The sequence below is a fragment of the Peromyscus leucopus genome, chromosome 10 (assembly GCF_004664715.2).
Source record: "Peromyscus leucopus breed LL Stock chromosome 10, UCI_PerLeu_2.1, whole genome shotgun sequence".
In the NCBI taxonomy this organism is placed as follows: domain Eukaryota; kingdom Metazoa; phylum Chordata; class Mammalia; order Rodentia; family Cricetidae; genus Peromyscus; species Peromyscus leucopus.
In genome coordinates, this window is record NC_051071.1 from 44,243,478 (window position 1) to 44,268,729 (window position 25,252).

Sequence of the window (25,252 nt, forward strand, 5' to 3'; positions counted from 1 at the left end):
CTGCTGTAAATTGTCTTTATTATGTTTAGGTATGCTCCTTTTATCCCTGATCTCTCTAAGACCTTTATCATGAAGGGGTGTTGGATTTTGTCAAAGGCTTTTTCAGCATCTAAAGTGATGATCATGTGGTGTTTTTCTCTCAGTTTGTTTATATGGTGAATTACATTGACAGATGCTCATATATTGAACCATCCTTGCATCTGGTATGGAGGCTACTTGATGATGGTGGAAAAGTTTTTTTGATCTCTTCTTGGATTTGGCTGGCCAGTATTTTATTGAGTATTTTTGTGTCAATGTTTATGAGGGATATTGGTTTGTAATCCTCTTTCTTTGTTGCATCTTTCTGTGATTTGGGTATCACTTACATCACTTAAATATTTGTCTTTTCACTAATTGTACCCAGGTTATTTAAACTCTCTTCCTTAGATTACATTAAAATGTTCATACCAAAAGCAAACTATAAACATTTTACTTTATTGCAAGACATACAAGCATTAATATATTCATAAATAGAAAACTTTAATTTCTATGCCTGAGACTTATGTCTGTTTTCATAAAACAAATAAATGGAGCCATGTTTGTTTTAGAAAATATTTAATTGATTGTGGAAAATGGCAACACATAAAGGACAACATTTTAGTCATTCATGGTGATCAAACACAAATAACTATAACTTATTTAGTGTAATCATTTAATTTCTATTTTAATAACATTTTCCAAATTATACTTTTATCCTGTCACTTTTGTCTCTTTTAATGACTACTCTGCCTTTGTTCTGTTAGGATAGGTGATAATCTAGCTAATGCTATTTACTACCTGAAGAAGTAAGTCCCCACTTGTAAGTTAATAGGGAAGACTCACACTTGGAAATTTATATGAAGATTATCTGGTCTTTGAATACTAAACAAATGCTCTGGTTCCCTCTTAATGACTTTAACTTGGGCTGGAGAGATGGCTCAGAGGTTAATATTGGTTTTTGCATAAATCATCTACATCTCAACGTTTAGAAAAATCTAGAGTACCTCAACTACTGAAATACATATGACACATATTATTAAGATATTAAATTTAGAAATTAACTCTGAATTCAAGTTAACCACAATGATTTTTAAAGAAGTTTCTGTATTTTACCTCCAGGCAAATTAAGTTCCCAGAAACCCTTATAATTTTCTCATATTTGAACATCTCAGTTCAACATTTGCTTGAAGCTAAGGCTTAGTGAACCCTTTACATTGTATAATTACAATATACACAGTGCAATTCCATTCCCTAAAGAGTTAAAATGGTTCTTTTACCAGACACATCTTTTTTAAGGTGTTAAGAAACTAATTTTTAAAACAATTTCACTTTTCACAGCCTCTACCCACATGATCCTTACTCTGAAATTCTCTTTTGTTCAAGCATCTTCCACTTACAAGAAATAGAATCAAACTCAAAATTAACTAATGGACAAACAGATGTGTTTCTGGGGGATGTTTTCATGTATGCTGTGGATATATGTTGTTCCCCATTGGTTAATGAATAAGCTGCTTTTGTCTATGGCAAGGCAGCTTTAGAGGTAGGCAGGAAATGCTAGGAGAGAAACAAGAAAGAGAAAGGCAGTGTCTGGGGAAGAGGCCAACCAGCCACCTAAGGAGCAATGTTCCAGCAGACCAGTAAAGATATGGAACACATGGCAAAACATAGATTAATAGACAGGGGTTAATTTAAGATATAAGAGCTAGCTAACAAGAGGCCTGCCACAGGCCATACAGTATGAAAATAATATTAAGCCTCTAAGTGATTATTTTATAAGTGGCTGCAGGACTGCGGGGTTAGGTGGGACCTGAGAAAACTCAGGACTACATTTGGCTGCCCGATGTGGGACAAGAGTTTCCACCTAAAACCTGAGAGAACTTAAAAGAGATTCTAAACAGATTCCTACTTCATGTCTCATGTGGACCACAAGATGCCAGGCTTGAGTACTGCATGGTGGATTCGCACCTTGGTACATAGTAGCATCTTTAAGCCTTGCAGTGTACAGCATGGAGGATTTAGCATTTCCTAGTACAAACAAACAAACCAACCAACAAAAAAGGTTTCTGGGCTTCACACTTCTTGATGTAGGCATAGACCCACTGCTTCCAAGAGTTGGCTGAGAGCAGGGATCCCAGAGCTGGTGGCACACATACCATCATGATGGGAAGCAGTCAGGGCTGTGATTTCCATCCTAGCCTTGCAACTAACAGTTTAAAATCTCTCCTGGCCAGAAAAATGTTGCAGATTCACAATAAGGCAAAATCAAATGGAAAAAACTCTAAATAGTTTACATTTTGTGTAAAAATGTACATAGGCTTGAGAGAGAGAAGAGAAAGAATATAGATAGTCAGAGATGGATATTACACAGAGAATCTGGATTATGTAGTTCTTGGGATTTTTAACTGCAGAAAGACATTTGATTATAATGCCTACTCAGTTAAACCTATATCTATATTTTAAAGGTATCTTGACTTCAAAATTTATGTCTAAAGATATATTGCTTTGGAAAAGAGGTTCTGTTTTTGTTTCAACAGAAGATGAGAACCTATGGATTGCTTGAAGGCTAATATGGTTTGATCAACCAAGACCCCCTGGAAGACCATCCACCCTTCACAGGCTACTACAGCCAAGACTAACTATATTTCATAATTTTCTCAGGATCCTTGTAAGATTGCCAGGTCCCCCAACCATCAGGAAGTAGTATGTGAAATTATGCTCACATTCCCCAAAAATATATTATGGATGTTTGTTTTTGTTTAGGGGGTTGGTTACAAACTGTTATTGGTCATAGTCAATCTCTTTCTAAAATAAAAGTGGGGGATAAGTTATAGAAATATGTGATATAGATATGGTAGGATGGAAGGGTAGATTATTGAATCTGCTTTTAATGAGCAACAACTTGCTTAAAATGTTTTACATTACTATGGATGTTAGTTTATTGATACAAGTTTAAAGTTGATTTTGTTATACTATATTTATATTTTTACTGTAGTTTAAAGTATTATGTTTATGCAGTTAATTTAAGAAATACATATCAATAGTCAAATTTATAGTCATGCTAGTTAAGTTTTTTTAGGTATACAAAGTTATATTTCAACTAGGTAGGTAATCCTGAAACACTTCAAAGACCTACAGAATATGTCATTTAAAATGTTTCAATAGCTTAGACTTTTCTGGACAATGAGACACCTCTGCTCCTGGCAGCACCAATTACTTCAAGGAAGATGATGGGCAACAAAGAAACTCCATATGGAATTTGCTTTCTTTATGGCAAAAGTTAGTGGTTTGGGTAAGAAACAGCTCTTGCCTGGACTGCTTGACAGTATGTTGTATAAACTGGACATACAGGACCCATAGGAAAATGACCAATGAATTTTGTCAAAAGAGAACAAAACAGTCTTTTAGGTTCCTGTTTCACAGAGGAGACTGCCAGACATTTTGTCTCTGTCATTCTAGATTTTTAAAAGTTGCTTATAGTGTGCTTCCTGTTTACTTAGATAATATTATATTCTCTGGGGTTTTTGATGTAGTTGAAGACTAGACAGTTATAATTATAATTTTCCTTGGTTATGTTAAAATATAAATTAGATATGAAACTTTAGACTCATAAATATAGGATAGCTGATAAAATACTTTCTTTAATTTTGACAAATACAAATAGACTAGGTATTGTTATTATAACTATAATTTTTTAATTTATTTATTTTTTAAATTACACTCATATTAATCACATTTGTGGTATTCATAGATCACATTAGCAGTATTCATTCAAATATATATATATATATATAATTTTAAATGTCGAATGTCATTTTCTTGAAGGGGGTAGGAGGTCTTAAATACAGGCTTACAGCACAATGGGAGGACCCCGGAGGGCAGAAGTTCGCTACAGATGTTTTACAATCTTGCATCTAAGCTGTTTATGCCCATTATTCAGAATACACAGACAAGGGACTTCCCTTAAGCATTCAGGAGGGTGGATCCTGGCAGGGAATTAGCATTTGGAGGATATCAAGGTCAAGGTCCTCAAGCAAGGCAACAGTTACCCAAAACGGGGGCCAGGACCCTGAAGGTCCCTCTTTTATTAAAAAATGAGCTTCTGACTTGGATAACTATAATTCTTGCTTGATAACTATTCCATTATATGTACTCTATTATATGTAATTTTACTATATGAAAGTTAAAAACTTCATTTTTAATATTTTTATTTTATGATTAATTTAATTTCACATATCAGCAAATCAAAATGACTCTAAGATACCATCTTACACCTGTCAGAATGGCTAAGATCAAAAACACTGAAGACAGCTTATGCTGGAGAGGATGTGGTGCAAAGGGAATGCTCCTACACTATTGGTATGAATGAAAACTTGTACAGCCACTTTGGAAATCAATATGGCACTTTCTTAAAAAGATTGGGAATCAACCTCGCTCAAGACCCAGCTATATCACTCTTGGGCATATATCCAAGGAATGTTCAACCATACCACAATGACACATGCTCATCTATGTTCGTAGCAGCATTAATTGCAATACACAGAAAGTGGAAACAACCTAGATGCCCTTCAACTGAAGAATGGAGAGATAAAATGTGGTACTTATACACAATGGAGTACTACTCAGCAGAGAAAAGCAATGACATTATGAGATTTGCAGGCAAATGAATGGAACTAGAAAATATCACCCTGAGTGAGGTAACCCAGACTCAGAAATACAAACATGGTATGTACTCACTCATAAGTGGATACTAGATATAAAGCAAAGGATAACCAGATTGCAACTCACAACTCCAGGGAGGCTACCTAGTAAAAAAGACCCTAAGAAAGACACAGGGATTGCCCAGTGACAGAGAAATGGATGAGATCTACATGAGCAAACTGGGGTTGGGGGTGGTAATGGAGGGCAAGGGTCAGGGGAAAGAGAGCTTAGGGGATCAGGAGATCCCAGCTAGATCAGGAGCAGAGTGGGAGAACAAGGAAAGAGAGACCATGATAAATGAAGACCCAATAGGAATAGGAAGAGGCAGAGTGCTAGAGAGGTTCCCAGAAATCTGCAAATATAACTCCACTATAGACTACTGGAAATGGTTGAGAGACTCCCTGAGCTTACCTACTCTGGTGATCCAATGGCCAACCACCCTAACTGTCATGATAGAACTCTCATCCAGTGACTGGTGGAAGCAGATGCAGAGGTCCATGGTCAAACCCCAGGTGGAGCTCCAGGAGTCCAACCCATGAGAGAGAGAGGAGGGATTATATGAGCAAGAGATATCAAGACCATGATTTGAAAAAGCACAGGGAGAAATAGCCAAACTAGTGGAAACACATGAACTATGAACCAATAGCTGAGGAGCCCCCATGGAACTGAACCAGGCCCTTTGAATAAGTAAAGAAAGTCAATTAGCTTGAAGGTGTCCTTGGTGCATGAGCTGGCTTTTTGGAACCTAGGGCCTATGCTCTGCCTTGGTGTAGGAAGGAAGGGACTGGACCTGCCTCAACTGAATCTACCAGGCTAGGCTGACTCCCCAGGGGAGTTCTTGACTTGAAGGAGGTGGGAATGGGGGGATGGATTGAGGGGAGAAGACTGGGGGGTTGGAGGAGGGAGGACAGGGGTATCAGTGGCTGATGTGCAAAATTAAATTAATTATAAAATAAAAATATTTTTTTAAAAAAGTCTCTCTGTAATGAAAAAGATGATTATGAAGACAATTAAGATTTAATATCATCAATTATCTAATCCCCTCAGTGAAGAACATTGTTCTTCTTAGTTGTATAATCAATTAACTGTGCAACTCTACCCTCAGTAACTCAACTCAGAATACTCATCCTCTCTTGTAGTTGAAGGTAGTTTATTCAACAGAACAGTTTGAACTAATAGCAGAAAACACTGTCCACAAAGAAAATTTAGTAACTGTCATTGAATATAATGTCATGTCCTCTCATACTTCCTATGATGTCATGGTACTGGGCAGTGGGGCTCTTAGGAGGAGATAGGGAACAGGGGAATAGTATTTGTGAGTGTTACTAATGCCTCTAGAAGATATTCAAATGCCAAACTTGTTTAGATCATGTGAAGATACAGCAGAAAATATGGCCTTCTATAAGCAAGGAAGTAGCCTTGAACTGATGACAAATCTGTCAGCTTCATGATTTTGACCATTTCAACTTGGACCTTAAAAGGAAACAAAATAAAGTATATTCCTTGTAAGCTATCCAGACTGTGGCATTTTCATACAGCAGCTTGAATCAACTGAGAGCACATGCTTCCAATAAAAGAGGGTAAAGCAATGAAAACTCAACCTGTCGAAAAGCTTCAACTGAAATATGTTCACCATTTTGACTGTAATTATTTCTACTGATGCTTGAATCCTTTGTTTAAGCTTGCTGAACTTAAACAATAACCTACCTCACCTAGCAGAACCTACAAGAAGTACACATACAGCTCAGCTAATGCTCTTCCTAGGTATTCAACAATACAGGAATTGTGATATCATCCCAGTTATTCACTAAATTTCCTACCCATGATTTTATTCCAAACTCAGTAATAATCATTGAGATTCATTTCCATGTGTGTTGAGGTCTGACTAAACTCTTTGGATCTTGGTGACCCTCACTATTGTGATCTGCCACATGACACAGTACTTGGCATAACTGGTCTATAGGACTATGTCTCTGTTAGTTCTCTCTCTGTTATTGTATTCTGCATTCAAAAGGCTAACTTGTTTATGTCAGGCTCAGCAAGCATAATTTAATTTTTGATTAATTTAAAGTGAAATAATTAAAGACTTTTAAGCCTTTAACATTGCCATCAAGCACCATAATCAAAAGGCATGTAATTCAGTGGCCGTTTTTAAAAATCATTCCCACACCTAAAATCAACAACAATATACAGCATCAATGAATATATAAGAAGAAACTGAGGCATCATTACTAAATACATTTTATTTAATTTATTACCCCTCTTACCTTCCTTAACATGGTTTTACTTATTAGTAGCCTGTTTAAAATTTTTATTGTCGCCGGGCGGTGTTGGCGCACGCCTTTAATCCCAGCACTCGGAAGGCAGAGGCAGGCGGATCTCTGTGAGTTCGAGGCCAGCCTGGGCTACCAAGTGAGTTCCAGGAAAGGCGCAAAGCTACACAGAGAAACCTTGTCTCAAAAAAAAAAAAAAAAAAAAAAAAAAAAAAAAATTATTGTCTTGTTTCTGTCCTTCCTGCTGTTCTTGGTCCCAAAACAGCCATTTAATCAAAACATAAAGTTACGTAAACCTTGTGAAAAATAATTAAAAATTAAACTTGAATAAAGATATTCTTTTTTTTTTTTCATGATAAATGCTAAACGATGAGAGAAATAAAGGAGCCAGCCACTAGGGGGACTTCTTACCTCCACCAAAGCCTCAGACCAAAAGAGGGTGAGCTCTTGTCTCTTCCCACCTTAATTTCTCTCTTGGCCCAGCCATATCACTTCATGTCTCCACCTCCCTAGTGTGGGGATTAAAGGCATGTACCTCCCAAGTACTGAGATCAAAGGCATAAGATCCCGAGTGCTGGGATTAAAGGTATGTGCCACCCCTACCTGGCCTCTATGGTTAACTAGTGGCTAGCTCCACCCACTGATCTCCAGGCAAGCTTTATTTGTCAGAACACAAACAAAATATCACCATATTGCTGGGGGTTGGTCTTTCTATATGCTGTGAATATGTGTTGCTATGATTGGTTAATAAAGTAACTGCTCTAGCTTATGATGAGTCAGGTTATAGCCAGACAGGAAACTCAAGAGAGAGACAGGAAGAAGAAAGGCAGAGGCAGGAGAGATGCCTGCCTGTTGCCTAAGGAGCAACATGCCAGTAGACTGGTAACACCACAGTGTAGATGTAACCAACCGTTTTATTAAAATAAGAAACACAGAACCAATGTAAAAGAGAAAGCTGAGAGGTCAGAGCTCAGAGCTAAAATCTTACCTCCTGCAGTGCTCCTAGCTTCCCAAAAGAGAGCTACTTCCTGTGTGTCTGTCTTTAAATAGTCTTTCTGTTCTGCCTTCTCATTGGTTGTAAACCCAAACACATGACTGCCTCATCACTGCCTGTAAGTATTGCCCTCCAGGTCTTAAAGGCATATGTCTCCAATGCTGGCTGTATCCCTGAACACGCAGAGATCTACCTAGCTCTTCTAACAAGTGCTGAGATTAAAGGTGTGTGCTGCTGCTGCTGCTGCTGCCGCCGCCACCGCCGCCGCCACCGGCCACCATGCTCTTGCTATGGCTCTAATAGCTCTGACCCCCAGGGCAACTTTATTTATTAACATACAATGAAAATCACATTTCAGTAAAAATAAAATACCACCATATTTTCCCTTTTCTATTTTAATAAAAAGAAAAAAGGCAAAAGGTTATAACTAACAAAAGAAAAACTATACACAAAAGTACAATAACTATATACAATATATACAAGTAACAAATCCTAAACGATGTCTAGTCCATTTGTATTTGACAAATCAGAGAAAATAATTCCCTTATCTATCCTATTTTAGTAAGTCCAAAATGTATCTAATTCACTTTCTATCCTAATTAATCTTCAACTATAACTAACTAATCTTCAACTATAACTAACTAATCTTCAACTCCCTCAGAGACCCAAGAAGGAAATAATATAAGCTAACAAAAATAAAAACAGGAAGTGTATGCAAGCAACTTCCAAAAATTTTGTGAGTTGACAGAAACAGCCAGCTGCCTGGACAGTCACCTGAGGTTTCTCCGCAGTGTTGGGGCATCATCTTCAGCCTATAGGCTTAGTGTATCTGACAGACTCATTTGTGAAGTAGGATGTACACAAGGTCAACAGTTCAACCTCACATTGGTTGAGAGCAGTCCATGTACCAGAAACACCTGAATTCCACTAGTGTCATGTCATGATTCAGGATTTTAAATTCTGGAAATTTTTGACAGTTTTTGAATTCAGCTGTTCATTCTTTTTGGCTGTGTATATATGGCTTCATCTCAGCAACCCCTTCTTCTCCACATCCCTCTATTAAATGCCACCACCACCATGCTCTTGCTATGACTCTAATAGCTCTGACCCCCGGGGAAACTTTATTTATTAACATACAATGAAAATCACATTTCAGTACAAATAAAATACCACCATACCACAGCCCTGTGACAAAACATAGATTACTAGAAATGGGTTAATTTAAGATGATAGAGCTAGATAGCAAGAAAATTGATCCATTGGCCATACAGTTTGTAATTAATATAAGCTTCTATGTGATTATTTCATATTTAACTCTGAAACTACAGAGCGGGGTGGGACTGGAGAAACTTCCAGCTGCACCACATTTTCTTCTTTCTGTCTAAAATTAAAAAAAGAAGGTCATAACTAATGTAAGAAAAACTATATACAATACAATAAGTACAATAATCTTATATAATATATACAGGCAATAATTACATCAACAATGTCTCTAGTCTATAAACATTTGATAAATTCAGAGAAAATACTCCATTATCTATACTACTATGGTGAGTCCAAAAAGTTGTACCTAGTTCACTTTCTATTCTAACTTGTATTACAAAAAATATCTTTTAATGTCTCTCAACCATATAAATTTTATACCTCTTTAATGAGTATCTTTTCTGAATCTGGTAACAAGGAAAACTATAAGTATGAAATCTTCAACTCTATCAGAGACCCAAGAAGGAAATTAATCACCTCTTACAATCAAACTTGCAGTCATGTTAGGTATGTTTTGAAGGTCACACAGAGATATATTTAGATAGACAAGTGATCTTCAAACACTTCAGTTATCTGTAGAATATGGCATTTAAGTGTTTTAATAACTTAGGTTTTGTTTTGTTTTTATGACATTGAGACATGTCTGCTCCTGGGAACACCAAACTGCTGTGGAGAAGTGATGGGCATCAAAGAAACTCCACATGGAGTTTCCTTTCTTTGTGGCAAGTTAGCCACTTGGCAAGAAAGTGCTTTGCCTCCATGGCTGACAATATGCTGCCCAAACTGGACAAGCAGGACACAAAAGAAAGTGGTTGCTAAACTTTGCCAAGAAAAGATAGGACAGTCCTTCAAATATCCCGCTTCACACAAAAATCTGTGAGATATGCTAGGCCAGTAGGCAAAAGACAGATACCTCAATGTTACAGAGGAAAATTTGGTGACTGTGCAGTCAGCTGTTTCTGTCATTTCTTACATTTTATGAAAGTAGCTTGCTTATACTTCCTGTTTGCTCAGGTAATATTATTTCTTTCTTGGACATAGAGATATTCTTATATACATAATCAAATAATCACCTTGTACATAAATTTGAAAATATATGATGGGATCATGCTTACATCAGAGTTGACAAAGTGTGCTTCAGCAGCATTGTTGTAGGTTGTGACTGTCTCCATATGTAAGAAAGAAGACTGCCTGAATGTTCCTGTGGTAACAGCTAAACTTGAGAAATATTTTTCCAGAAGATAAGATATTGAACATCAGGGAAAGAAGGGCCAGTGTCAGCATCTTACTCCTGACTGATGTTGTATTTCACATAGAAACAGGAGAATTTTAAGAGCCCCAGAAAGAAGGTGACAAAACATAACTGAAAGCATTCAAAACCTTTTTCATACCCTTTACTGCCAGATCAACAGATATACACATTACTGTATAGAGGTGGTTAGACACATAAACTATCAAATCCTAATGATGTCTAATCTTGGGAGAAGTAGTGAAGACTTTCATTGAAGTCAACCTTGAGGTTACAACAAGCAACTCATTAAACAGAGGCAGGAGCCATTGTGACCTTGTACCATTGAAGAATGAGAAGTTGTGAGTTTGCCAAGACAAACTACTTAACAGAGAAAGAAAGAAAAAGCTATCAACAATGCCATTCAGAGAAATAAGAATTCAGTCCAGAACACTAGCATTTTATTTAATATGGTCAGTATTCTACAAACATGAAATACTAAAATAATACAACATTGTACCAGTTATCCCAGCTAATATATAGCCAAATATATTATCTCCAATTATTTAGCAGAATCTTCAAAACAACTATTTCAAAATATGCAAAGGACAAAAGAAGATAATTTTTAGGAACTGGGTTATACTAATATTCAGTATATTGTTACAATATTATACTAATTAATAGACATAAAATTACTATCAATAAGAAGATAGAAACAATCAAATATAATCAAATATAAATTCCATACTTGAACATCAAAACTTACATTTTACAGTATCCAAAAGCCTATATAGATATTTTGAGATGTCAAAAATAAAATCAATAAACAAGATAAGAATATAAGAGATATTCAATGGGTAGAATAAATTAACATTGAAGAAAAATTGACAAATCCTCTGAAATAGAATTATGACAGCAGTCTCCTCAACAGTGGCAAAAAGCAAACCAAAGTGAGATAGTTGAGAACCTCAAAAGGAAACTGGTTTCTTTGTTAATTAATTTAAAAATCAAAAGATAAAAAATAAAATGTAAATTCTGTAAGTAAAAGTAAAAGTAAACAAGAACTAGAATGCATATATTGAGATACTCCTTAAAGTAGATATAAATCAGAACAGTTACAAATAAACACATATTTAAAGAAATCACATTCACCATAGGGAAATATAAAGTGAACTTTGAAGACGGCAAAACAGCCTGAGCCTCAGTGTACACTAAGTTCAACTGATCAATGGTTTAGCATCTGAAAATCTGGAAACCAGAAGAAAGTAGAATGGCATAAAAACAGGACTTCACTGGGAAAGCATTTTCAGGTTTGCTGCTGAGGAAATGATTGGAAAAAGAGTTTTGTAAGCTTTCAACCCCCTGAAGTGACTTGCATTATCAATAAACTGGGATAGAGTAGTGTATTTGTTCCACTTAATGAAATGGCATCAATGGATGATATTCAAGTTCATGGCTAATACTAAAGCTCTTTGTATTTCAGACTCCATTGCTTGTGTTTTACAGTCCTATTGATATGAACGTACACCCAACTCTACCATAACAGGGTCATTCAGAATGCTTGTCCTGACCTAAAATTTTTCATGGAGCCTATGTATTCTTTCCTTATTCTTTCTCCCTCTATTTCTGACAGTGACTGATTAGTTTCTTGTCTGGGTGGCCTTACCATTCCTGTAAAGTCATACAATTGAAATCTGTCCCTTATAGACTATTTTATGTCACTAAACAAAGTGCAATTTAATTTCCTCTATGTTTGATAATGGCTTGAGAGCATATTAAAATGTATTTACTTGTGTTATGTGCCACTGTTTGTTCACACATCCATGTACTGATACACAATTTTCTATCAATTTTCATGATTATGAAAAAAGTTATTCTGAACATTAATGTGCTGATTTTTTGTAGACACATTTTAACTCATGTGGATATGTGTTTGAAAGCTCAAATGTTGTAGAATATGGTAAGAAAATACTTAGTATTTTAAAAATACAAATAATTTCAAATTCTTCATGAGTCACATATGCACTGTTCTATCTTGTTGAGGTCCTAAATTCTATCGTTTTTCTTGGCCTCATTTTGGCATTTAACCATTTTAACATGTATATAGTGGTATCATATTGTGGTTTTATCCTATAAATTCATCATGACACTATATGTACAAAAGACGGCATTGCAGGGATGTGACTATCTGTTCTATCACAGTCAATTAGTGACATTCTCCCCAGAGTGCTCAGACCTTTCTAATAATTTACACATAACTCAAGGGTGATGGCTAAAGAAACTTAATATGGTACCAAACATCCTTTAAATGCCTTTGACCTTTGCTCTGGAGTGCTTGTGAGAGCCCAGTGGCCTACAGGTCAGATAAGAATAGGATAATGGTGTTCTTGCTGTGCGGTATTTAACTGCTTGCTTTCTGCTTTTGTAAACTTGCTTAATGTTGTGGGACTGGGAGGAAAAGGTCTTTTATGTACTATTTAAATAATTTACTTTTATTTATTTATTTATTATTTATAGTATTTAGAGATACATTTTCTCTGTATAGTCCTTATTGGTGAATTTATTAAGGCCACTCCACGTAGTTAAAAGGAAGATTTATTTAGTGGGTGACTTACAAATGAAGGAATAGGTAGATCGCGGGGATCTGGGGAAGGTGTATTGCAGTTCAGCGGTGTTCTCTGGAGCTCTGCTCAGTCAACCTCCACCGTCTCGGGTCCAGGAACAGAGAAAGCGCTTCCTATCCAGGTCTCGGGTCTCCAAACGCCTCCCTTGGCCCTGCCTCATAGGTGTGACATTTGCCAGAGTCTCAATGGGGGTTGGAACTTCCAGATCCAAGCTGGAATGGCTACATACTACAAGTCCTGGCTTTCTTGGAACTCACTCTGTAGACCAGGCTGGCCTTGAACTCACAAAGATCCACCTGCCTCTTCCTCCCCAGTGCTGAGATTAAAGGCATGCACCACCCCCATCTGGCTAAACTGTCTTTTTATTATTATATGACAGAGAAAGATAAACCACTGAGGGGATTAAAACAGTTTTCTTGCCCAGGTATGGATTCTGTAATGTACACATCTGACATCCAACTTTATAAACCTTTTCTTTAGATCCCTTTGGCGCAGCATGCTATTTGGTTCTCAGACTGCCTTTCTTCTGCTATCAGCAAGAATAAATTCATTTAATCTAAATTTGAGTTGTGACAAAATCTTTGGTGTTTCCCAGTGGATTCAAAAGCCACAAAATTATAGCATATTATCACCTAATGAATAATACCCTGCTGTGGGATGTTCTGTATGTCCTGTGGGAGCCCATTCTCAGGTTCTTTGTGGTGTTACCCAGCAGGTCCATATAGAGGATGATTAGGACCATGGGCCTGAGTGCAGGTGTTTGAGATGGTCTGCACTTGGCTGTGCTGGGGGATGGTCTGTATGTCAAGTTGTTCTGATTGGTTAATAAATAAAACCTGATCGGCTGTGGCTAGGCAGGAAGGATAGGCGGGACTAACAGAGAGGAGAAATAAAAGGACAGGAAGGCAGAAGGACTGGCTGCAGCCGCTGCCATGACCAGAGACACTGCAACCGCCGCCATGACCAGAGACACTGCATCCGCCACCATGACCAGAGAAGCTGCAGCCGCCGCCATGACCAGCAGCATGTGAAGACGCCGATAAGCCACCAGCCACTTGGCGAGGTATAGATTTGTAGAAATGGATTACTTTAAGATATAGATTTATGGAAATGGATTAATTTAAGCTAAAGGAACAGTTAGCAAGAAGCCTGCCACGGCCATACAGTTTGAAAGCAATATAAGTCTCTGTGTTTACTTGGTTGGGTCTGAGCGGCTGTGGGACTGGCGGGTGACAGAGGTTTGTCCTGACTGTGGGCAAGGCAGAAAAACTCAAGCTACAATACCCTATATATATGGAAATACCATAAAGTTTATAGAAAGGCATATTTGGATGACTATTCTTTTTATTATTTAAAAGACGTTATATTAAATATATTCAGATATGTGCTTTACACTTATGAAAATTATTACTTATGGAATTTACTTGGAATTCATCTTCCACTGTCAGGTATATGTAAATTAAAATTGTGACATAATTTACCAAATCTATCTCAAAATCTCTGAAAAAAACACATGTAAAATATTTTGTAAATATGCTTTTAAAAATATCACCACTTTTTTGTTGCTTTTAGCAAATTGTCAGTGAAATATTCTGAAAGTGTGCCATCCCAGCATGCTATTGGGAAATTAAGAAGATAGGAATTCAAGAGTAAGGCCTCTGCTCAGCTTTGAATGAAGTCTTTGCTACACATCTCTACTGTCACATTGTTGCTGCATTTGTTTTTTCTCTTCCCTTTGCCATATGGGTCTTTGAACTGAACAACATTCTATTTCATTGATTAGCTAGGCTATTCTTGATCAATTTAACAGAAGTGGATATAAGCAACTACAATACAGGAAATGAAATTAACTGCTAAATTCAACAACTCTAATGAGGAATAGCTTTTTTGTTTGATGGTTGGTTTTTTTGTTTGTTTGTTTGTTTGTTTGTTTGCTTGTTTTTTTAATATTCTCTTCAGTCTTGGCTTTTTAATGTATGGTTCATTTGATACTTAGATTAACATGATTGCTTTTGAATATTTGGAAATTCAACCCATTTTGACTTTAAGTGTTCATAACCATTGATTATTTTGCGCCATGGATTATTTTTTCTACCATAATTTTGTGCATGTATGTTCTTTTTAAGGTATTTCTTTCTTATCTCTCCAAACTCTACATCTTTGGGTATATGTCTTGGTTATATGTGTTCAGTAAATGTAATGAGTTAATCCCCTTTCTGTGAGACTAGTGACATCTTAAACAAAATCTTTTACTATATCCAGAAATGGTTCAGGGTTCTTCCCTGATGTTTTACTTCAATGAAATGTAAGAAACTTTAGTTGTTGATCTCCAGCCTTTCCTCATTCTGATCTTCCTTTTACTTACTGATAACCTCCCTCTCAGCTACCCTTAATTTAAAATGTGCTTTCACACCCTGAAGAGGTTTATGCTTCTGTAGACTCATTCTTTGCCTTTCATTATTTTGGGTAATTCTCAGAGATCCTTGTAAAGTCTCGAAGCAACAACCTCTAGTCAACTGTCTTATTTTACATTGAATCTAAGAAAAAAGATACCTGTTACAATTTTTTTAAACATCATAAGAGAGAAGTAGAAACAGGAATAAGCTACTTTAAAATTTAATCTGATACTTTTTCTAAGGCTCAAGAGTAAAAACAAATTGATTCTTTCACTTAAAAAAACAGAATAGGATAATTTATAACTACAAAAATACATAAAGTCACTCTGATATTGTTGTGTGATCTTAAAGAGTGGAAGGATTTACTTGTATGCATTTCATTTTATTTTATTTCTAATCAATAACTAAAGAATATGAAGACATCACTGGTTTCTCTTTCATACAAATTTTATTTAAAAAATCTTATGATATGGATGAGATTTTAAAAATAAATCAGTAAAGTTATTCATTTGATGCTGAAGTGTTACTTGTAATCAGTAAACTTAAATGAAAATTTTCAGTTAGACCTCCAAAGAATCAAAAATTATAACTGTATTTTTAATTTGTACAACTTTTGTATTTGTACTATGTGCTCATGGGAATTATTCTGAAATATTAGCATCTTTTGAAATGTATATAACCATTGAAATATAAATAACATGATTGATATAAGAAGTTTAAATAGTAACCAAGGGTTAAATACATGAGCTGAAATTCAATTCTGAAACTTCCTAAGATTAGTAACTGTTCAAGGCATGACATGTGCTACCAATGAGTCTCCATATCCCACTAGTGTCACGTCATTAATATAAATTACAAACATGGAAAGAACTCGCTTTAATGGAGGATGAAAGGTGGGGGATTACACGCATGAAGTCGGGATGGCTGGGAATGAAGACTGAAATGCAACTCAAGTGTTTTAATACTGAGGAAAACACCATCCACTCTCTTTTGCTTCTTGGCACTGTTGGAAAAACAAAACCCAGATTAACCATTTAGTATAAGCTTCAATAATGTTTTGATCAACGTGTAGCCATTAATGTTCATTCCTTAGACACTCTCTTATACATTATTTCTAGGAGAGGGCACAAGGTTCCCCTGTTTGTTGCTAGGCTAACCAGGGATAAGGTGTAGTAAAGCTTCAGCTGTTAGTTTATGAGAAATGTAGCAAACTCAGGCCCTATCTGAAGGCACCGTGTATCACAAACTTCACTTGAGCTATAAATCTCAAGAGGTTCTCTGTGTGTCTTTTAATGTTTGCAAAACAATATCAACAATGCCTGTAGATAATATTGAAAACTACTGACAAACATAAAATTATTTCAGACTTACTCTTTTCGAGTAATTTATGTATAATAATAAAAACTTTATAATACTTTTGATATTTATAATGTTATATGCTTTTATATATAAAACAATTGAGATTATTTGGAATTATTTTCATTGTTCCTATATATTTTCTCTAGATTTTAGATTTCTTAAGTTATATTAAAATTAAGTATATTCTAAGAAAATGTTTCATGTATATCAGCATGATGATCCTACAATAGACAGTTCACATTCAAAAAAGGTAAGGAAGATGATCACATAGAAACTTGAAAAATAAATCAATAAAAATTGCGCTTTATTTTGAACCATTAAAATAACATCCAAAAACAATGGAGATATTATACAAAGGAGAGGTTTTTAATTTGAATGTTAATATTCAATAATTTCTTGTATGGTATCATAAATTTTGTCAAAATTCTTTTTCTATGTTTTCTTTTCTTTCTTTTTTTTTCTTTTTTTTTTTTAGTTTTCTTGAGATAAGATTTCTCTGTGTAGCCCTGGTTGTCCTGGAACTTGCTGTATTGACCAGGTTGGCCTAGAACTCACAGAGATCTGCCTGCATCTGTCTCCCAAGTTTTGAGATAAAAGGCAAACTACACCACTGCCCAGCTTTCAAAATTCTTAATATTCCAATTAAATCTTAATCTTTATGCTAAATTAAAAATATCTGAAAAATATCTTGTGGAATATTTTAGATAGATAGATAGATAGATAGATAGATGATAGATAGAGAGAGAGACATTTTTTAGCATCATTGAATTTGTAATCCTAATTAATGAGAAAAACACTTTTCTAAAATAAGAGGAAATTGCTTAGAATTCTAACTTATGGCTAATATCTATTGGAACTACTCTACCAGTAATCCGATATATATATAAAATGTCATGTCTCTGATATAGGTTTCTTTATTTTATACATTATGTCTTTTCAGGTCCGTGTTTGATGTCATCTGAAGGGTTATATTATTTCAGGGTATATTACTTGTAAAGGAAAGAGGAGTCTTCTGCTACTTTGCAGCTGAGTGTTGAAAATGGACATAAATTCTGCCTCTGAGTGTTCCATCAGCTGGTATTGTCCTGACATTGCCAAGTGTTTACCAGGAAAGTCCTCCACATCCATCACCAGGGCCAGCCTTTGTCTGATTCTAATTCCACTGACATTGAAATCAGAAGCACTCTGTGAGTCATTTATCACACTTATTAAAATGTTCCATTGAGGATTCTCAGAGCAATTCACTATTATTCCAGAGTGCTGCCCATGGGGCCTCCTATGCAGCAATCTTAATGCTTTATTGAAACAGTAGTTTAGTTTTAATAAATGATGCTCTGCAGAAATACCTTGATTTCAATTATGAAAGGAGCATTTGGCTTCTTAAATCTGGCATTTTTGTACAAGATTATATAAATCTCTTAGTTTAATATATTTCTTATCTGCCCTAAATATTCTCTCCCAGAATTTTATTAAGGATATGTCAATTGGATTAATTGGAATGTTGTGTAAGTAATATCTTTGTAAATTCTCCTTTTGAAATAGGATTGTGTGCTCAACATGTAATAAAGAACTTTGAAATAACAAATATATTTCATATGAATAAAAAGTAAATACAGTGATTTTCATGAGTAAAGCAGTATATCTTCAATGCATAGTTCATTTCTTTGTACCTGAATATAATTTGTTATTTTAGACAATGAGGTTTTTCCCAGATACGTTCTGAATGTTTCCAGAAACTTTGAACCTTGTAAATCCACCTTTCTCTGTCTTTGTTCCATCTTTTCCTTTGTCCATCTTCATCTTAGACTTGATTCTTTCATTGTGGAATAAGGCAGGGCAGTTTTTTCATTTGGCATCTTATTAGGAAAACTATACAAGTGATTTTCTGTACAATAGAATTAGTTTTTATTTCTTCCTGAAAACTTAGTATGAATCAAGGAAATAATTATCTTTTACACTTGAAAGGACAGAAGTTGACAGAAACATAAGTAAATAATATGTAGAAATATATTCTATGAATTGACCATTCCATTTTTTTGTTAAAATGGTAGAAACTTATGTATGTTTCACACCCATTATATATTCTTTTTCCTCATCATAATTATTGAGCTATAAGATATACTTTTTACATGTACTTACCAAAAAGATGAGACAATAGTTAAAATAATGAATATGAAAGATAATCTTTAAACTTCTACGTAAGCAGAATCTTAATGCTAACTTTTGTTTAATTCCTCAGCTTGATAGGACCCTTTATATAGTTGTCTATTCTTTTTTTTTTAAGATTTATTTATTTATTTATTATATATACAGTGTTCTGTCTGCACACACCCCTGTGGGCCAGAAGAGGGCACCAGATCTCACTACAGATGGTTGTGAGCCACCATGTGGTTGCTGGGAATTGAACTCAGGACCTTTGGAAGAACAAGCAGTGCTCTTAACCTCTGAGCCATCTCTCCAGCCCCCTAGTTGTCTATTCTTATATGTGCTGATAGCAAGGAAAATTAGATTGCGACCATCTCTATCTGTTGTTTAGGTAGGATGTCTAGCCCATTAACTTCACAGTGATCAAGTATCCTAAACCAAGGAAATGTTGACATTTGAAAGTTAACTCATTTTGTTTGCTCTACCCTCATATTATCATGAAATGTATTTTAAAATTAAGATTATTGTCTGGCTTTATAAATATATGTAAGATAATCATCCTATGAATAGTTTTCTAATACTAGAGAACAGAATGCACGATGGAATCTTACTATCTAAAACAAATGTGACTGAGCCCTTTACTACTAAAATATAATTGTAGTCACACTTTTACACAGAAATCAGTCAATAAGGGGAACTATTTGGTTTTGTCTTAGTGAGTTTCCTTCCAAAAACATGCTTTCAAGCCAACCTTACTAATGAAAGGAGACTCACTTTGCACTGAGATTCCTTTTATTTTCAAATATATGGATGCATGAATAAATGAATTTTCATAAGGATTCTCTGGATTAACACTGTCTCCTCCGAACACCTTTGTTGTGTTTTGAAATAGAACAGTCCATATCAGCCCATCTTTGAATACTTGGTCCCTAGCTAATGGAATTGTTTGAATAGAACTAGCATTTTTTATCTTACCTAAGGGAGTCTTTCACTGGTTGTGGGCTTTAAAGTTTGAAAAGCATCCTGAGAAACTCTTCTTTGTGGAACTGGATGTCAGCTCTCAGATACTTTTTGTGGTGATAGTTTGTTTGTGCTCTAACAAATAAAGCTTACCTGGAGATCACAGTGTGAAGCTAGCCACTGGAGGCCAAGCAGTGGTGTTTAGCAGATGGTTAAAGCACACATTTTTAATTCCAGCACTTCAGCTCTTAAGCCTTTGATCCTAGTACTTGGGATCTCATGCCTTTTATCCCAGTACTATAGAGGCACATGCCTTTAATCCCAACATTTGAGAGGCAGAAACAGGAAGTGACATGGCTGAGGGGAAAGAGGAGGTGATAAGGCAGGGTGGAGACAGGAGCAAGGCCCTTTCAGCCTGAGGATTCCAAGACTGAAGAAATCTTTCTAGGCTGGGCAGCGGTGGTGCACATCTTTAATCCCAGCACTCAAGAGAGCCAGGCAGATCTCTTAGAGTTCGAGGTCAGACTGGTCTACAGAGTGAGATCCAGGACAGGCACCAAAACTACACAGAAAAACGCTGTCTGAAAAAAAGAAAAAAGAAAAAAGAAAGAAAAGAAGGAAGGAAGGAAGGAAGGAAGGAAGGAAGGAAGGAAGGAAGGAAGGAGAGGAAGGAAGGAAGGAAGGAAGGAAGAAAGAGAGAGAGAGAGAGAGAAAGAGAGAAAGAAAGAAAGAAAGAAAGAAAGAAAGAAAGAAAGAAAGAAAGAAAGAAAGAAAAGTCTTTATAGTGACTGTCTGCTCTGTTTCTCTGACCTTTCAGCTTTCATCCTGATATCTGACACTGGGTTTTTATTGTTAAGACTAATTAGAATTCATGCTACAACTTTTCCTGTCCCTTGTATCCATGCCTTCATTCTACCATCATAGATTCTGACTCTCCAGAAACCTGAGCCAAATTAAACTCTTTCATTAGGAAGTTGCCTTGATCGTGGTGCTTTACTGTGGCAAGAAAAATGCAACAGTTACAACTATCCTTCAGTAGCCTTGAAATCCTGAATGAAAATATAAAATATAGGCATAAGAAGTTCCATATTCCACCCTGTGTTGTTTGTCAGAAACAAGTGACTATTCAGTTCTTTATTGTAAAATCTGACCTCTGAATACACAGTGACATTTCAAAGCCTGAACACATCAGATATATGTAAAGTTCACTGATAAGGTTAAAATCAAAGGGCACATGCTTTCTTTCTATGCACATAACTATGTAACAATGTGCCTTGTGGGTAATTGCCAATGATATATTAGAGAAGAAATGGAATAAGTAAATAGTCAATGTTCATAACAAAATTATAAGGATGGGCAGATGACTCAGTTGGTAAAGTGCTTGCCGGAGAAGAATAAAGTTCTTGAGTTCAACCATCAGAACCTACAGGAAACAGACTGCTGTGGTACTGTGTAATTGTAATCCTATGCTAGAGCAGATTCCTCGGGCTTGGTTGCCAGTCAGTAGCTACATGCTCATCATAATACCAGGTAAATGGTTTGTGGAAAAATATCTGAGTTGGGAGGTATGGCTTCTACATTCAAACACCTTATTCACCCATATGACCACACACACACACACACACACACACACACACACACACACACACACACACACACACACACACATTTGGGTGTGTGCATGGGTATGTGTGCTTATATATGCATGCTTGTATGTGTAATGTCAAAAATATCGAGAGAAAGAACTATCTAATTCTTACTTGATCTATACAGTGTAGTTAGACTTTTTCCTTTGCTTGCCTGGCACCAAGGTCCTACAGCCTCTTATAAAATTCCTATGTCCTGCCTGTTCCTGTAACTGCTCAGACCCAAGTAAACACACAGAGGCTTATATAATTTTTAAACTATGGCCAAGGGAGGCTTTTTGCTAGCTAGCTCCTACATCTTAAATTAACCTATTTCTATAAATCTATACTTTGCCACATAGCTTGTGGCTTACCAGTAATTGTTACATCTTGCTTTTTCGGCTGGCAGCTAGCAGCATCTCTTCTGCTCTCCTTTCTCCTTCATCTCTCTCCAGTTAGAATGTCCCACCTAACCTCATTCTGCCTCACCATTGGCCAAACAGCTTTATTTATCAAATAATTAGAGCAACACATATTCACACCATACAAAATGACATCCCCATCAACATAGAATTTACTTTTTCTCAATGTTGGATTTTTCTTATAATAACTATCTTTAGGAAACGAACAAATTCCACACTTCCAGAAGTGTTGGCTGTGGTGTATATTTCAATTTACACTCTGTTAAATCCATCAGGTTAAAATTGTGTTTGATTTCCAGCTGCATGTTCTCAGAGCCCCTTGAAGGCATTTGGAGCAATGGCTTTAAGTTAAGGCTCCATAAATATTTGAAAGGAAATGAAGATGTAAGTAAGAAAACCTTAAAATAGAAGAGAGAAAATGAAGTCTTGAACAAGTGAAACTAGTCACATAATTCTGAACTATTTTTTTCCAACTCTGGCCAACTTTATACCTGTAAATGGTTGATCTCTTTTAGGATATACAAGACATTGGAATTTAAACACACACACACACACACACAGAGAGAGAGAGAGGAGAGAGAGAGAGAGAGAGAGAGAGAGAGAGAGAGAGAGAGAGAGAAGCACATTCTATAGATTATAAACATGAATTTGATTGCTTTTTGTTTGTTTCTAATTTTCCCGTTTCAAAAATATGTATATAAACAAAAAACTGTTATGAAACTAATTTTCTTTTTAAGGTTCATATAGCGGTTTCCATATGTCTTTTAGAAAAGTTCTTCTAGAATTATTCACATCTCTGTGTGGCAGTCACAGCTAGTGCGCTGTTCTACCCTCAACAACTGGGATTACTCTCAAGATTTGTCTTTCAAATATGCTTATGCCTTACAAATGGCATGTTGTTTAAAGACAATGGTAATCAAATATCCAGGAACTAGGAAAGTTGGGCAAGAAAGCTGCAGGGTCCCACAGGGGAATCTTCTCTGGGCAGGATGCTTTGAGAGCTTTGAAATCCTTCAGCTGTGGCAGACTAGAAAGATGTCACTGGTTGAGGTCCAGAAGGTCCTTAAGAGAGTGGACTGATGACTAGTACTGAGGGGGCATATGTGAACTCAAAAGGTATAGGATTCCAGATCCACACTAACACTCAAGGTCTCAAACTTCTCTGCTGAGTATCATTGCAGAGGCTTGAACACTGTCTCTTGGGAACATGTCAGTGCCATTCTGTGGGCCATTGTCAACTTTCAATTTTTAAACTCATTAGTCATGTTAGTGCATGGTTTTTCAGGATTGTCATGAAATGTTTGGGGGTATATTTTTGGACATTTTTACATGAGTATGTTTATTTATTTTTATAATCAAAACATGCTGCATTCCCAGTGTTTGTAAATATTTTCAAAATGTTTACATTCATTTTCTCAAACAAATTTTTATTCTAAAACAGCATGACATATTTTCAAAAGTTTCCAGGTTACACAAAAAATGTTTTCACTTATATTCCTACCACTAAACCATATTCCCTCCTCTACCCTTACTCCTTAAGAGAATGAATAGAAGAGTAAATGAAGTCTCCACGTTGAAATTGGAGATTCATTTGTTAAGGTCTTTTACTGCTGTAAAAAATTTATAGATAAACAGAAAAACATACAAACATACATATATGCATATACACATACATATATATATATGCATACACATAGTCAAATGAGTGCATAGATATAATGACATTGGAGTTACCCTATAACAGAGCATCAATGACCTGGCTATCCATGATGGGTGAGCAAATAAAATTTACAGTGTCAGAATTGGATCACTTCGTTTTGGGTTGTTGACCAGTGACCTCCTATAAACCACAAGCAGTATAGTCTGTTGCCAATGTTCCTGGTTACTCTCCAAAATTCAGAAGTAAGAATCTCTTGCTAAAGACATCAAGTACTTGAGTCAAAGAACATACTAAAATTAAGATGGTAGTTTTCTAAAATCTTCATCCCTATCAGATTTTGTAGAATGTACTATAAAAGATGATGAAGCAGAAAAGTATCTCTCAGTCATGCCTAGATATGAACACTGTTAGCTACAATAATTCCTGGTCTGGTGCTTTAATGGTGTGAACATCATGGGAACAATCAACAACTTTTTGACAGGATTTAAATCTCTCTTCACAAGAAGAACCCCATACCTGGCTTCATGATCAGGATATGACCTATGTCTAGACAGGACATAGGGCCTAAAGGAGAACTTGGTCTATGATTCTGCAAAGTAGAAATGGTATAAAACCAGCTCCTAATGACTTGACTTTATATACATAGATTAATTCATTTCTCAACACTCATCATTGAAGCTTTTTATTTTTTATTTATTTATTAGCAAAAAGTGGTGGATAACAGAGATCTACTATTTGTTTATTATAGCCTTATCATGATTTAAATATAACAGTGAATTTACTTAGTATCTTTTTGTATTGATTTAAAAACTTAAACTTGTTAAGTAGGGATACAAACTAACAATATAATGATTTCATAATTCACAAATAAAAGGTTAAATTTGGGGTTTTATGTCAGTAAATCCTATAAAACCTTTTTCTTGAGATCAAATGGGAGATGCTTACAAACAACTTTCAAGGGTTAATAGAAGACTTCTAAAAGCATTCAGAATTGAACAGGTTTATGCTGTGGCATGGTCTGTATGTCAAATTGCTCTGATTGGTCAATAAATAAAACACTGAGTGGCCAGTGGCCAGACAGGAAGTAGGTGGGACAAGGAGAGAGGAGAATTCCAGGAAGCAGAAGGCTGAGGCAGGGAGACACTGCCAGCTGCCGCCATGACCAGCAGCATGTGAAGACGCCGGTAAGCCACCAGCCGCATGGCAAGATATAGATTTATAAAGATGGGTTAATTTAAGATAAAAGAACAGTTATCAAGAAGCCTGCCATGGCCATACAGTTTGTAAGCAATATAAGTCTCTGTGTTTACTTGGTTGGGTCTGAGCGGCTGTGGGACTGGCGGGTGACAAAGATTTGTCCTGACTGTGGGAAAGGCAGGAAAACTCTAGCTACAGGTTTATATACTTGTACTTGGGAATTCTACTTCTAGAAATTTGTAGCATAGATAAAGTACATATAAAAATGGATTGTTATAAAAGATACTTACACTTTTCTTAATCCTTGTTTATTGGGGACTATGGGGTTCCAGCCCCTGGATAGTCCCCTCCCAGGGTCTGGGAAGAATCTACAACCAGCTGATAATTAAT